We start from the raw sequence: 15231 nt of genomic DNA, 5'->3' as shown, positions 1-15231 counted from the left end.
TACTTCCTACACATATGTGGGTGAGTAGGGAGGGGGCAGGGGGGTAAAAGGAGGGGGTGGGGAGTAGGGGGGAGAAATGACCCAAACATTGTATGCACATATGAATAAAAGAAAAAATAAAAAAAATTAAATTAAATTAAATGCTTGGCCAGGGCTAAGCATTGTGTGTGCTTAGCTCGAGGCCCTGAGCTCAATACTCAGCATCAGAAGAAAAAGAACAGTCAAATCTTTCTTTTGAAGACTGTTCAAAACAAGGAACAAAACAAGACAACATATATTAGTGCACTGTGATTAAAAACAAGGAACAAAAACAAGGAACAAAAACAAGACAACATATATTAGTGCACTGTGATACATAACTGCCTCTGATCTATAAAAACAGTTCTCTAAACACCGTGATTGGTCATTTTTACATTCTCATCGTCCAGCCTAGGGCTTGGCAAATACCAAATCTTCTCTAAATATTTGTTGAATAAGTGAACGAGTCCTCCGTATTTAATAGCACCTCTCATGCTATTTTGTACCCAGATTTGAGAGCAGAAACTTTATGCATGCCTGCAAATAATAGATTGTCTAGAACCCTTTAAATTGTCCCTAATGCAGAACAACAAAGGGCCAGGCTATCTAGTACCATACTTGTGAAAAAAACAAAAGAAAAAAAAATAACACTATGAAACACTCCAAAGCCTTATAGATTTACTTCAGATTCTAAGGGAAAGATAGGAGATGTAAAAATACAATATAATGACTGGGCACCAGTGACTCTCACTTGTAATCCTAGCTACTCAGGAGGGAGGCAGAGATCAGCAGGATGGCAAATAGTTCAAGAGACCCTATCTTGAAAATACCAACACAAAAAAGGGCTGGTGGAGGGGCTCAAGTGGTAGAGCGCCTGCCTTTGCAAGTGTAAGGCCCTGAGTTCAAATCCTAGTACCACCAAAAATGTGCTACAAAATTGAACCAAATGAAACTTTGTGATGGAGCAAAGTTCATGTTTATTGAGAACGTCACTATATCGAGAACTTTGGATGATCTGGAGTTACTAACAGTGATACTCGCATCTTCTGGGAGATTAGCTTCCATGATGAGGATCAGCTCAATTCCTTCCATTCCTGTTCCCTCCATCATAAGTCAAGCCTAGAGGAAGAATGAACTTTATAAAGATTAACTGGATTGCATTACTCCAAAACCACATTAGTTTGTAGATAAATCTCAGTACTGACAAGGTCAGCTGACCTAGTCACCAAGAGGTTTGCTAGGAGGTTCTTTATTTTTTGCTTGATATAAGGATAGTGAGAAGTAACTCAGTGATAGGACACATGCCTAGCATACACAAGGCTCTGGGGTCAATCTTCAGTGTAATAAATAAATATAAATTAATTAAATAAATAACATAAAAACTGTTCTTTTCCTGAGTGCTCCTTTAGTTTTTGTCTGGGAGATCAATGAGAACTTGCCAACGTGATAAATTTCAGGATCTTACCTTAGATTTACAAAATTTGAAATTCTGTAGGTGAAATTAGGACTCTAATTTTAATTAGCTCTTCAGGTGATTCAGATGCATACAGAAGTTTGGGAATCCCTCCACAGATGGGGACCAGATGACTGATAACGTTCTCTTCAGTCTTGGTCACTAGTAAGCTTAAGGGGAGTCAGTGCTTCCCTGGGAGCAGATCTGTAGACCATCATTATCATTTATCACTCTTCTGTCTCCTGTCTTTTTGTCTTTAGTTTGTTTTTATTTCTTGTTTGACCTCACTTCTACTTTAAATTCTTGTCATATTACATATCCACATAAGCCATCTTAAGACGTTTTTTGCAACATGGTAAGGAAAAGGTAGATAAAGAGACAGATATGTAAATAATTATTAGACAGCATCTGTAGAGAAAAAAATATTCCTGGCAATTTGTGAAGAGCAGGCATCTTTGGCTGACTTGGAGAAGGCTGTGGGTGTGTGTGTGCGTGCGCATATTGACTTGCTGGGAGTAAGGGAAGAGGAGACTGTACATATGGATTAAGGAACTATAATACTCACTTATCAGTGATAAAACATTTGTGTGTGCAGGCGTGTGTGCGACTGGGGTTTGAACTCTGGGTTTCACAGTTGTTAGGCACTCTACCACTTGAGTCTCACTCCATCAGTTCTTTGGGTATTTTTGAGATAAGGTGTCTCGAACTGTTTGCCCTGGCTGTCTTTGAACCTTGATCCTCCTAATCTCTGCCTAGCTAGGATTACAGGCATGAGCCACTGCAACCCAGTTTGTTAGGCTATTTTTCTGTCAAAAAGCAACTGTATTTCTTTATTTCTCTTCATTACACTAAGGTACCAGCTGGAAAACTCTCATTTGAGACAGTGATATGGATGTTTGGGTGGGACACAGCTTTTCCTCTTTTGTATCCTTTCTTGCTTGGTCCCAACCCTTTCCACCTTGATGACTTTCTTGTCCATTACTTGTTAGCTAATCCCCACAATGGAATTAGTTTATTTGAGTTTTAGGCATGACACTTAGAGTTACTACAAGTAAAGGGGGCCCTAGCTGGTTTTGATGTGTTTCAATAAGGAGAAATTCCCTCTCTGCTCTTCTGTGTGTACAATGCCTCCTGCCTCTGAGAATTCCTAAAAATGGGATTCATTCAACCTGGGTCTAGACCTCAGAGGGACCATCTGCTTTACCCATCTGATGACTACCAGATTTCCCTATCTTGTTCCATTCTTTCCAGTCATTCCCAGCACAAGCTCAGAAGACCGGCATTCATGATTTCTAGCTATGTGATCACAGGGAGACATTAGGGATACAGTCTGAGACCACTTTCCCTGTTAGAAACCAGGATTGAGGCTGGTGGCTGTCACTGCATTGGCTTGGGTTTCCATTTTTTAGATACTTGCTGTCATATGGCTCCACCTGTTCTGGAATGTGACTGGGTTTTGTCAACAGCAGCCTTGTACTAATTGGGTAAGAACTAGGTCATTTTGGTCCAGCTGAGGATCCCAGGGCCTGATAAATATAACTGGGAAAATATTCTTCATTGCTCTGAAGGTCAGTGGTGTGTGAGAAAGGTCGTCTGTCCATCCAAATTCTAACCACCTGTAGGGTTGGCTGGACGCTGTGGAGATCTGGGTGGTGGGAGCCTGAGTGGTTTTTCTCTTTATAGATAATTATACTCCATAAAGAGCTAGCAGTTTGTGAGAACCTGTAGTTAATGTTGGTTTGAAAAAGTTGAGCATTATTCCCTTCCTACAAATAGGGAATGAAGGAATGGTGAAGTGGCTCAAACGGTACAAGTGCCTGCCTAGCAAGCATGAGGCTCTGAGTTCAAACCCCAGTACTGCAAAAAACAAGCAAACAATCAACAACAAATAGAGGAACTAAGCTTAGAGCAGATAAGGAACTTGCCCAGGGCTGTGCATGGGTGTGGGAGGCAGGATCCAAAACAGCTGCTTATCCAGATCACTGTCTCTAGCATGGGGAATGTGTGTGGGAGAAATAAGACAGGTAGTAATTCAATAACCATAAGCCAAGAATAGGAAAGTAAGGAAAGAATGTTGAGAATGTGATCAACAACATTCTGTAAAGATTTGGAGGGGAAAACTCTCAGGAGGAATTGGAAAAATATTGTTAAACCCAAACTCTTGAGACCACGGCACCTCCAACGGATTTACTACAGATGCGTCCCAGATGCCAGCCAGAAAGTCCTTTACTGGTCTTGGGACAAATTCGCACAAACTACCAACAACAAGGCTAGGTAATCGTTGGAAAAAAGTTGGGAAGGTTTCTACCAGACATAGAGCTAAGAGTATTTTTGTAAACTCTGGAAGTGAAGCATAAATTGTTTACATTAAACTCACTTTGGAGGAGGGCATGGTGACGTACAGCTGTAATACCAGGTATTTGGGAGGTACATACAGGAGGATCATGAACTCAAGTCAGCCAGAACAAAGTTAGTGAGACCCTCTCTCATAGCAAAAAAAAAAACTGTGCGCGCACACACATGCACACACACACACACACACACACACACACACACAGAAGCCTGGGGCTGGCTCAAGTGGTAGAGCCCTTTCCTAATATGCCTGAAGCCCTGTGTTCAATTTTCAGTCCCCTCTACTGCAAACAAAGAAACAGGAAGAAGGAGGGATAAGGGAGAATAATAGAAGGGGGTGAATCTAAGATTCATTATAAACATATATGTAACTGTCACAATGAAATCCTCCTATACAACTAATATATGTTAATAAAAATGTAGAAAATTTTAAAATAAGAATAAATTAGCCCCCTTCCCACCAAAAAGAAAGAAAAGAGAAAGACACAAAAATTCCAAGCCTGTACAGGTGACTCACACCTGTAATCCTAGCTACTTGGAAGGCTGAGATTGGGAGGATCAAGGTTCCATGCCAGTCTGGCAGGGAATTTCTGAGAGCCCGTATCAACCAATAACTGGCCACAGTGGCATGTGCCTGCCATCCTAGCCACAGCAGGAAGTGTAAAATAGAAGGATCACGGTCCAGGCTGGCCTGGGCAAAAATCGAGACCCTATTTCAAAATTAGCCAGAGAAAAAGGGCTGGTGGAGTGGCTCAAGCAGTAAAGCGCCTGCCTAGCAAGCATGAAGCCCCGAGTTCAAATCCCAGTACTGCCAAAAAAAAAAATACATTGCAACATCGGAAGCTGGGTGTGGTGACACATGCATACCTGGGAGACTGCGGCAGGAGAATCTTGGGTATGAGGCAAGCCTGGGCTTCATAGTGAAAGCCTGTCTTAAGAACAACCTACACTGGCTGTAGAAAGGGCGGGTACAAATCAAGGGCTGATGGTCGGGGCTTTGAGATAGTCAATAAGCAGAAACAGTTGTTGCTTCTGATTGTTTGGGGTTAACAGTTTATACATAAACAGGGTGCTTAGTGTGGATCTGTCCTTGAAAACAAGGTAATCAGGAAGTTGGTAAAACGAAAATAGTGACTAAGAGCACTTTAACTTCATCAGAAACTAGTATCTTGACCTCCCAAAATATGTTGCTTATTCATTATAAGTGCAGTTTGATTGTGGAGAAAAAAAATATGGGTTCAACAAAGGACTGCATGGAGGCTGAGCATGTTGGTAAAATCCTGTAAGCCCAGCTACTTGGAAGGCCGAGACAAGACAATTGTCATTCCAGACCAGTCCAGGCAGTTAGTGAGAGTCTGTATCTGAGAAATAAACTAAAAACTAAAAGTAAAAGTACTGACAGCATGGTTCAAAGGCATAGCATTCAAGCACAAGGCCCTGAGTTCAATCCCCAGTTTCACAAAACAACAACAAACCTGCCTAGAATCACCTGCCAAACGCATTTTAAAGAACTCCTTATCCACAAAAGACTCGAGGCGCAACCACTCCTGTGATTTTTAACAAAGTTTGTACGGCAGGTTGGGCTTCTTGATTGATATTCAGGATCTCTTGGTTTGTTTTAAAAAAATTTAAAAAGTTGGCCTGAAATAACGTCTGTTTCAGACACTGGCAATCCCCCTTTAAATACAAGCTCACAGGCTGGTGAGAGAGATCCACCAGGAACCATTCGTGAACCTAATCATTTGTCCTGCCTGTTCCACACTGGAAAGTGATCCTGCCTTATTACCTAGTAATTACCTGGGCAGTGCTGCAACCTGAACAAACATTTATTCCAGCCAGAAGCACTTCAAACGGCAAGATTACTCTTTCAATATTTACTATTCTGCAACTGACGCGTAGGCCAGAGCACTGCTAATGACTTTCAACACAGGAAGAAAGGTTAATAGATGTGGATGCTGGCTCTCACCCTCTGAAGTCACTTGGTGGGTGGCAAATAAGGGGATAGGGCATATAATGACTGAGGAAATAACTACTATAAAACAAATAAGAGAACACTGTGGAAATGGAGCCCTTGACACTGGCACTTGATTCTGCTCGCAGTAGGTTCCACAGCACAAAGGGCCACTCACTCTATCCCGAAAGCACCCACAGCCCTTTAAGGGGGGTCGGAGTGGAGGCTTCTTTGGCTTCTCTGTTTCTAATGGTGAAATTCAGGAGAAATGGCAAATGAGAAAGATTTGTAATCTAAAGAATCAGAGTTTGTTCATTTTTTGCTCATTTTTCTTTGTCTGCTCTTTAAGAAATTGGACGGAACCTGTATCTGTGAAATAATTCAGTTGAGTCAACAATTCTGTGTTTGCTTCCTACTTTTGGAAACTCTTGGAACAGGTAGAGTATGCTGATGGAAAGACTTTGGAGTCCGGCAAACTCTCTGCTCACTTATTTCATTGTCATTAAGTCATTTGGCAAAGTATTTCTGGAGAGCCAACAGTATCAGGTTTGGCTGCTGGGGATATATAGGTGAACAATCTGACCTAGTCCCTGGTCTCCGGAAGCAGACTTTTGAGTTAAAGGACACAGACACAGTTGGGAAAAAATACCATGATGAAAATCAAAAGAGACATTCAGGGTTCAGAGTGACTGGACAGTCTGACCATGTGGTATGGAATTCCTTCTGTCTCTCACTGTCTATGATCTTTTGTAAATTTCTTAGCGACTTAATTTCCACATAAAGTTGTTGGGATAATTCAGTTAAATAATAATTGAGAGCTAGGTGCAGTGGCTCATATCTGTAATCCCAGCTACTTGGGAGGTGGAGATTGGGAAGATTGCAGTTCGAAGCCAGCCTGGGCAAAAAGTTAGTGAGCACCCCTACCCCACATTTCAACAAGGAAGCCAAGTGTGGTGGTGTGTGCCTGTCATCAGCTACTCCAGAGGTGGTGTGGTTCAAGACTGGCCAGGGCAAAAAATGAGAGACCCTGTCTGCAAATTAAAAGTGCTAGAGTTTGAAGTTCAAGTGGTAGAGGACCTGCTTAGCAAGTGCAAGGCCCTGAGTTCAAAACTCCATTACCAAAATTTAAGTGATAATAATAATAAATTGTGAATCCCTAAGCACATAGCCTGGCTGGTAGGAAGCACACAGTGAGTGTTATCTGGTAGTATTTCAAGCTTCTCCATGGCAGTGTTTGGATTGTTCTGTGCACTCACTGCTGTATCAACTTGACAGATCTTCACTAAGTATTTGTTGGCTTAAATACTTTAATGACAAAGAGAATCAGGGCAGAAAAAAAAGCAGTGAAGATAAAATTAAACTACAAAGAACATTCACAGACTGGTAGAACTTTGGTAAATTAAGCAGTGTAACTTTTTAGGGAGCATCCAAGCCAAAATAAATAAATAAATAAACAAACAAACTCAGAGTTAATGCTTAGAATACTCAAATGAAGGAATCAAATACTTTCTTCTCTATCTTTATCCACTAGAGGAAGTATATACTTAATATATCAGCTCTTTAGAAGCACATCTGACTCTGAGCCCCTTTACAATAATATATAATTTAAAAATATACATACATTATAAAGGTGTTTGTAGACAGGGTCTCACTACACTGTGTAGCTCAGGCTGGCCTCAAACTCATTATCCTCCTGACTCAGCCTCTCTGAGTTCAACTTCAGTTTTTTGGTTGGATGTTTTTGGTGGTATTGGGGGTTAACACAGGCCCTTGCAGTTGCCAGGCAAATACTCTGTGGCCTGAGCCACACCGCCAGTCCCTACCTCAGCCTCTCCAGTGCTGAAATTACAGATAGGCGCCACCATGCCTGGTTCTAGACTATAGATTTTTATTTAAGTAACTGGTTAAAATAATTGATTTCATCCAAATACAAATATAAGCATTATCACATATGTATATATATATATATGTGTGTGTGTGTGTGTGTGTGTGTGTGTGTGTGTGTATCTATATCTATATCTATCTATCAATCTATCTATATCATGTTCCCAGTAGTGGTACTGTTAGAGGAGACCAGGGAAGGAGGGAAAAAAGAAGAGAACGATAGAGAGTGAATAATACTGAAATCATCCATCTGGGTAGGAACACAACACAGTGAAATACACTGAAAACGGCTGAATGATTCAGTTGAGGAAAAGGGTAAGGAAGAGTAGCAGAGGGGGTTTAGATTGATTAAAAGACAACATATTTACAGGTAAAATACCAAGTCAAAACCCACAGTGAACAATGAACAAACACTAAAACAATGCAGCACAAGTTATGTTAAGGGGTGGCACTAACAGGAGAGGGAAGGTAAATAAAGAGGGTGAATATGGTTGAGGTAGTTTCTACACATATATGAATATGGAACATTGGAACCTGCCAAAAAAGTCATTTTAAGAAGGGGGAAGGAGGAAGAGGGACAATAATGGAAAAGATAGACCAAACCAGGGTACATTGGATGCATATATGGAGATGTCCCAAGGAAATCCCGTACAACTATTATACACTAATAAAAATGTTTAAAACTTACCTCTAATCAAGTCAGTCAGTAGGCAAAAGAAATGGTCAAAATGTGAAATCTATAGTCTCAAATTTGTAACAGGATTAAAAATCAAGGAATTAAATAACATTTTATTAATAAACAACAAAATCTATCACAATCAAGATAAACATTGACTACTTTTTAACTTGTTTATGTTCAAATTATGATGTTCTAAAAACTGTTGTGGAAATGTCATCACTTAATTGTTTTAGAAATCAAAGTTTGCCAATATTCAGTTTTTGCATGTTTTCTTGCATGCTTAATCCATTTGAGAGACATGGTATTTTGTTTTGTCATTAAACTGACTTCTTTCTGTCTTTAGTTCTTGGACATATTTGTAAACATAAAAGGTCACAATAAAACCTGGGTGGAACATATGTTGACATGATGAGACGGGAAGCATAAGTAGAGCAATAATCCTCTCTCAGGGCCTAGAAATCCTCTCACCTCGAATCTGCCTTGTACGTGCTGCTTCTGCATAACGTGTGGGTCAAAGCCCCGAGTCCTTCCTCAGTGGCTTTATGTGACTTCCTGCAATTCTCAGGTATGACACACTATTGCTAAAGGCAGATTATTTGATCCTAATTAGAACAATTTAGAAATGCCTTTTGAATAGATTCTATAGAAACAATACAGTGTTGTGGGGGATTTTTTCAGAGTCTCGACGCTATGAACAAAAGTCCACGGTTCAAATAGTAAATTTCAGGTGGCATCTGTGTTGAAAGCTACTAGCTGCCTCCTACAGGACTCACTCGAGAAAGACCAGAGTTGGCTTTTTCCTCTGGGCGTATGATGACTGCTTGCAGAGAGGAGAGAAGGCAGCTTGTCTATAAGGTGTGGTTTTCTGCAAGGCGTGGTAACACTCGCTTGTAATCCAGGACTGGGTAGGCTGAAGCAGGCGAATAGTGGGTTCCAAGACTACAAAGTGAGACCTTGTCTCAAAAAAAAAAAAAAAATAGATGCAGGAAGAAAGAGACACTCTGCTCCCTGTAACCCAAAGAGCTGGAGGTGCCAAGGGAATTTTCCCAAATTTGGCAGTGCCTGAAAGGAGGGGAAATGGGCATCTTTTTCATAGATATCTGCCTTATCAGGTACTTGTGGACTATCCTGCTATTCTTAAGCAGAGAGGAAGCTAACAGAATACCCTGGCATTTCAGGGATTGCCAAGGAATGAGGGGGTCAGAGCTGTTTGTAGCTTCCAGAAAATGAAGCCTGTGGATGGCAGGTGTCCTTGTCAGCTCAAGAGGTTACTGCAGAGGCTGATGGAGTGGCTCAAGTGGCAGAGCACCTGCCTAGCAAGTGTGAGGCCTTGAGTTCAAACCCCAGTATTACAAAAAAAAAAAAAAAAGTGAGAGATTGCTGCAGAAGAAGGGAGATGAGCTTGAGAGTCACAGGTTGGCTGGGAACACCACAGCAAGGGAAACACAGGGGCAGGAATCAGGCGAAGGCCATGTGAATGTACCAGCTGGCTGGGGACTGGCAGTGGAGATGATCTTTCCTCTGGTCACCTCAAAGGGAAGCCAAGAGCACAGAAGACGCGGGGCCAAGTCTAAACTGGAAAGGATTAAGTTGGGCTCCTCATGCACAGATCAATGAGCCTGGGTCTCAGGGAAGGAAAGGAAGAGGCTGTATGGGAGGGAGAGGCGAGAAGGAAAGCAGCTCCGTAGGGGAAATGAGAGGACAGTAAATGGTCCTGGAGGGAGGGTGGGGGGATCCTTCATTCTAATCCTCATTTCTCCTGAGCAAGCAGTTGCCGGCTGACTTCTGGCAGCCTTGGCCTCAAATAGTACGGGTCTCACACCTTGGGTGAGGTGTGAGGCATGAAGGAAGTGATTGGGTTCCTGGACAAGATGGATCTGATGGGCCCTGTTAGGAGTCTACATAGGAGCTGGGACAAAAGTAGATATTTTCCATGACCACAGAAATAATCAAGCTTACTTCTGAGATATCCCCTAAAAGAGACATAAAAACCACACCAGATCCATGTGCAGTAAGTCACGGATGCCAAGGACATCCACAAAACAGTGGTGGTTCTTCCTCTGTGTGGCTGGGCAGCTGTTTTCCCTCTCACACAGACCCTGCCCCTCCATGGGGTGCCCTTGGGTGAACCCACAGACGATCTCTTTTCTCTGAGCTTCTCTTTTCACTGCCTGGTTATACCACAGTTTTTCTCTCTAATAGCTTCAGTACACTGTGTATGGTATGCCACTTGGGGCAGAAGCTCCAATTTACATCCCCTTTGCATTTTCTTTTTTGTATTTTCCCTGATCTTTAGCAGTAGTAGTAGTATACTGCATGCTCATTAAATACTCATTATTGATGATTCTTGATATCTGATGTCCATTGGCAGCTTGTCTCTCTGGATCATTTTGACATCAAAAGTAGAACCAGGCTCTTCATAGAAAGGGTTCTTTAAGGTCAGGGTAATGCATCAAGTAGATGCTGACTTATCAAGGCTTATAAGGAAGTTGTGGTTATTGACAGAAGGTTTTTTTTCTTTTTCTTTTTTTTGCTGTTGTTTTGGCAGTTCTGATGTTCAAACTCAGGAACTTGCACTTACGAGGCAGGTACTCTACCACTTGAACCATGACTCTAGTCCTATTTGCTTTAGTTATTCTTTGAATGGGGTCTTGATTTTTTTCCCAGATAAGCCTGAACCAGTCCTCCTATTTATGCCTCTCGTGTAGTTGGGATGACAGACGGACTTGGGCTACCACATGCAGCTTATTAGTTGAGATGGAGTCTCAACAACTTTTTGCCCAGGCTTGCCTTGAACCTCAATCCTCCTGATCTCCACCTCTTAAGTATCTGGGATTACAGGTAGGAGCCACCTCACCTGCTTAGAGGTTTCTAATCACAGCTGACTTACGTCAATTGTATACTTATAAAGTGGTTGCTATGGTTAAGGGTACTAAGGGAGTACAATAAGGAAGGTTTCATGAAGGGACACTTTAAAAAAATTAGCACTGGGTATGGTGGTACATATCTGTAATCCCAGCACTTGGGAAGTAGAGGCAGGAGGATCATGAGTTCAAGGCCCACCTGGGCTACATAGTGAGATCATGTCTCAAAAAAAATTAGCAAATGAAAGTATGTAGAGCAATGTAGGTAGAAAGGGATTAGAAGCATAAATGGAACCTTGGTGTGGGAAGCAAGCCAGTCTGGGGACAGTTAGCTCAGTGACTGACAGGTACTGGGTGTGGGGGAGGAGGGCAATTTAGGTAATGACTGATTAAGGGCTTTACTGCCTGAGATTTTATAATTATATTTAAAAATTACTCCTTTAGAAACTGAGAAAGGAAAGCATGCAAGGAGCCTCAGGACAAGGATAAACAGTTGACAAATTTGTGAAACTAAGTAGGTAAGTGAGGTTGAAAGATGGCAGGGGGTGGGGAGAAGGGGTGGAGGTGATCAAGAATTCACTTGGTTTTATAAAATTAACATTAGCTGGGGCTATTCAAGTGGAGAGGGTCTCCTGAGAACAGCCAAAGCCTGACAGAAACAATCTTGCTTGTGTCAATTGAGGGATTACACACCATTCCAGTAGGGACGCCATACTGCTCTCTGAGGGGCCAAGGCATCCAGAGGTAAAGCCCAGAGAGGATGTTGGAGGCCAGGGTTAAGGGCAGGTCTCAGAAACATGGGCCACATATTCAATGAAAAGGATGCAAAGACAGATATGCTAAGCTTGGTGTGAGATGCTGCGATTTCCTTCCATCAGGTAAAACTCCTGGTAATCCTAAATGTAGTACACATGATGAAGGAATAATGAGCCAAGGAGGTGGTACACACCTGTAATCCTAGACTCTGGATGCTGAGGCCAGAGGATTGCAACTTCAAGGCCAACCTGGGCTACACAGTGACAACCTGTCTCAAAATAAAAACATTTAAAAGAGCTTAGGGTATAGTTCAGTGGTAGCACACTTACCTAGAATGAGCAAAGCCCTGAATTCAATCTCCAGTACCAAAACAACAATAAGAAGGAGGAGGAGGAGGAGGAGGAGGAAGAAGGGGGCAGGGAGACAAGGGGGGAAGGACAAGGAAGAGGAAGAAGAAGGAGAAGAAAAGGAAGAAGACCAGAAATAAAAGAAAAAAAGGAGGAATAATTAAAAATGGACAACTTTACTTAGCAAAGGAGAGTACTAATTATTTAAAAGCAATTCAGAAACATGCAAAAAATCTTCTGGCAGGTGGAGGAAATAAAAATAAGGTAAGGCAAAAATGCCTTCATGCATTTTAAAAGAGTTATTTTAGTAGAGTTTATATGGCACAGCTAACATACCTTCACTCTATTTTTTATTGATTAATTGATTTTTTTTTTTGGTAGCAGTGGAGTTTGAACTCAGAGCCTCATGCTTGTTAGGCAGGTGCTCTCCCACTTGAGCCACACCTCCAGCCTTTAAAACATTCAGCTTTATTTCAGGCAACACCAATATGTTTTTCAGGTGCTGCTCTCAGTGACTACTCTCAGCCAGTCTTTGTTGGCACCAGACCAGTTCTAGCCACCGCTTATTGGTCCAGTTTCTTCCTGAATCCTGAATGTATGGGGGGAAGGGTGTTAATAAATATATTTGTATTAGATCATAATCTGTATTTATTTCCTATGGCAGTTGTAGTAAATTACCACAAACTGGTGAATTACACAGAAATTTCCTCTCACATAGTCCTGGAGGCTGGAAATCTGACTGAGTTATCACTGGGCCTAAATCAAAATATCAAAGGGGAAGTGCTTGCTCCCTGGGAAGACCTTGGGGAAAGCCCTTTCCTCACCCCCTCTAGCTTCTGGTGGCTTCTGGTAGCATTTCTTGGCTTTGGTCACATCATTCCAATCTCTGCTTACGTGGTTTCTTTTGTGAAAATCTTCCTCTACTTCTTTTTTCTTTTTCTTTTTTGCAACAGTAGAAATTGAATTCAAGGCTTCACTCCTGTTAGGCAAGCATTTTACCACTCTAGCCATGACCCAAGAATTATTCTTGTATTAGTTTGTTTTTCAGATAGGGTCTTCTGTACTGACTTCAAACCACAATCCTCCTGCCTCTGCCTCCTGAGTCTTTGGGATATAGGTGTATGCTACCATGCCCAGCCTCCCTCTGCCTCTTTCTTATAAGGAGACTTGTCATGGCCTTTGACACCCACTTAAATAATCAAGACACTCTCTTAATATCAAGATCCTTAATTTATTAATTTAAAGACAAGGTCTCAGTATGTAGCTTAGGCTGGCCTTGAACTCTAGAACCTTTTGTCTTTGCCTCCAAAGTGCAGGAATTGTAGGTATGTAATAAAAATTTAATCACATCTGCAAATACCTTTTTCCCCCTGAAAACTGTGTATGTGTGTGTGTGTATATAGAATATTTTATTTAATGTCCAATTGACTGAGTATCCTTAAGGAGGCACACTTTCTGGAAGTGAAGAACAACCCTCTTTTGTCACACTATTTGGTGACAGCTGACCATTTGTGCTTCAGTCCATCACCTCAGGGCTGTGGGTCTGTCCCTCATGCCTTTGCCCAGTGCTGCCACCACCTCTTTGGTGACTCTGAAGTCATAGCTCTCATTGTTTACTCTCAAATCAGAAACCAAACCTATGATTGTCAGTTGTGCAAACTTTCCAAATTCACAGACACACAAAGCCCAGCCCCAAGTGTCCCTCCAGAAACTGAGCCCTTGACCTCTGAGGTGGTCTAGTGCCAGAAAGTCTGCAGCAGCAGTTTTTCAGCAGCCTCTGCCTAGGAGCTGAGCCTCCTTGTAGGTAACCAATCACTCTTATCTTAAAGCGGAAGCCTGCTTTATCAGGTAGAACTTTCAATAACCTCCCTCAGAGGAAATAGCCATTCGTTGGTCAAACCCTGTGGAAGTTACTGAACTGTATTAAAGATGCAGAAATCAGTAGCCAAGAACTCTGCAGCTTGCCCTTGAGATTATCACGATGATAATCTCCTCCATTGAAGACAATGATGGAGTGAATTCTATATAAATATACTCAGCCTAAAGTAAAGTTCAGGTAAGAAAAGGGCAGGCCTACACTTAACATGTATTTCTGGAGTGAGTTGAGACACATGCAACTGCTGAAGCCCAAAAGAGTAAATCCAGCTAAGACAGACTGTGCAATTGATTTATCTCCCTTGGGGTTAGAGAGAGGTTGATAGGGTACGGGCTGTGGTTGGACAGGAGGAAAACTTCCAATATTCTCTGGCACAGTAGGATAGGTATGGCTGACAATAATTAATTGTATATTTTGAAATAGCTACTAGAGAGGATTTTGAATCTATTCAACACAAAGAAATGGTAACTATTCAAGGCAAGGGATATGCCAGCTACCCTGATCTGATTGTTACACACTTCGTACAAATACTATAGTGTCACATTGTACACCACAAAGACGTGCGATTACTGGGTTGATTAAAATTTTTTAAAAGATTGCACTCCTAGACTCCTGTTACTTAAAGTGCTTCTCTTTTCATTCCTTGTTTGCTTTCCTCTTAGCAAATTATTTATCTTGTCATTGTACAAATGACATTATGGTGTAACATCACACAATTGCGGCCTTGATGAAATATGTACATTTTATATTGAAAAGTACCTACAAAGTGGCTATTTTCTTTTGTTTTGTTTGAGACATTGTCTCACTGTGTTGCCCAGGCTGGCCTGAAATTTTTGTTCCTTCTGCCTCACCCTCTGGAGTACAAGGTAGCTGGGATGAGAGGAGTGTGCCACCATGCCCTACCAAAGTGATTACTTTGGATATGAATAGATGGCACAAGATGACGATTTCTTAGGGATATTTTAAGGAAAGTATACTGATTTGTTGCTGTTGTTGTCAGCTTGCTTACATGGTTTTTAGTTTATTCTGCCAACTTTCCCTGTCCATATAC

The 15231-nt window shown here is 41.6% G+C and overlaps 1 protein-coding gene across 1 annotated transcript in view; it reads left to right on the top strand.

Moving 5' to 3' along the window:
• The first annotated feature begins 312 nt into the window (after nt 1-312).
• The window catches only part of Fabp12 (fatty acid binding protein 12), a 60726-nt gene continuing 45807 nt past the window's right edge, over nt 313-15231 (top strand). Inside the window, exon 1 of the mRNA XM_074068764.1 lies at nt 313-8902. The gene's annotated coding sequence lies outside the window, so the exon portion shown is untranslated. The remainder of the gene's footprint in view (nt 8903-15231) is intronic.

The sequence above is a fragment of the Castor canadensis genome, chromosome 3 (genome assembly GCF_047511655.1).
Source record: "Castor canadensis chromosome 3, mCasCan1.hap1v2, whole genome shotgun sequence".
NCBI classification, from domain to species: Eukaryota; Metazoa; Chordata; class Mammalia; order Rodentia; family Castoridae; genus Castor; species Castor canadensis.
This window is presented reverse-complemented; position numbering and strand designations above follow the sequence as displayed.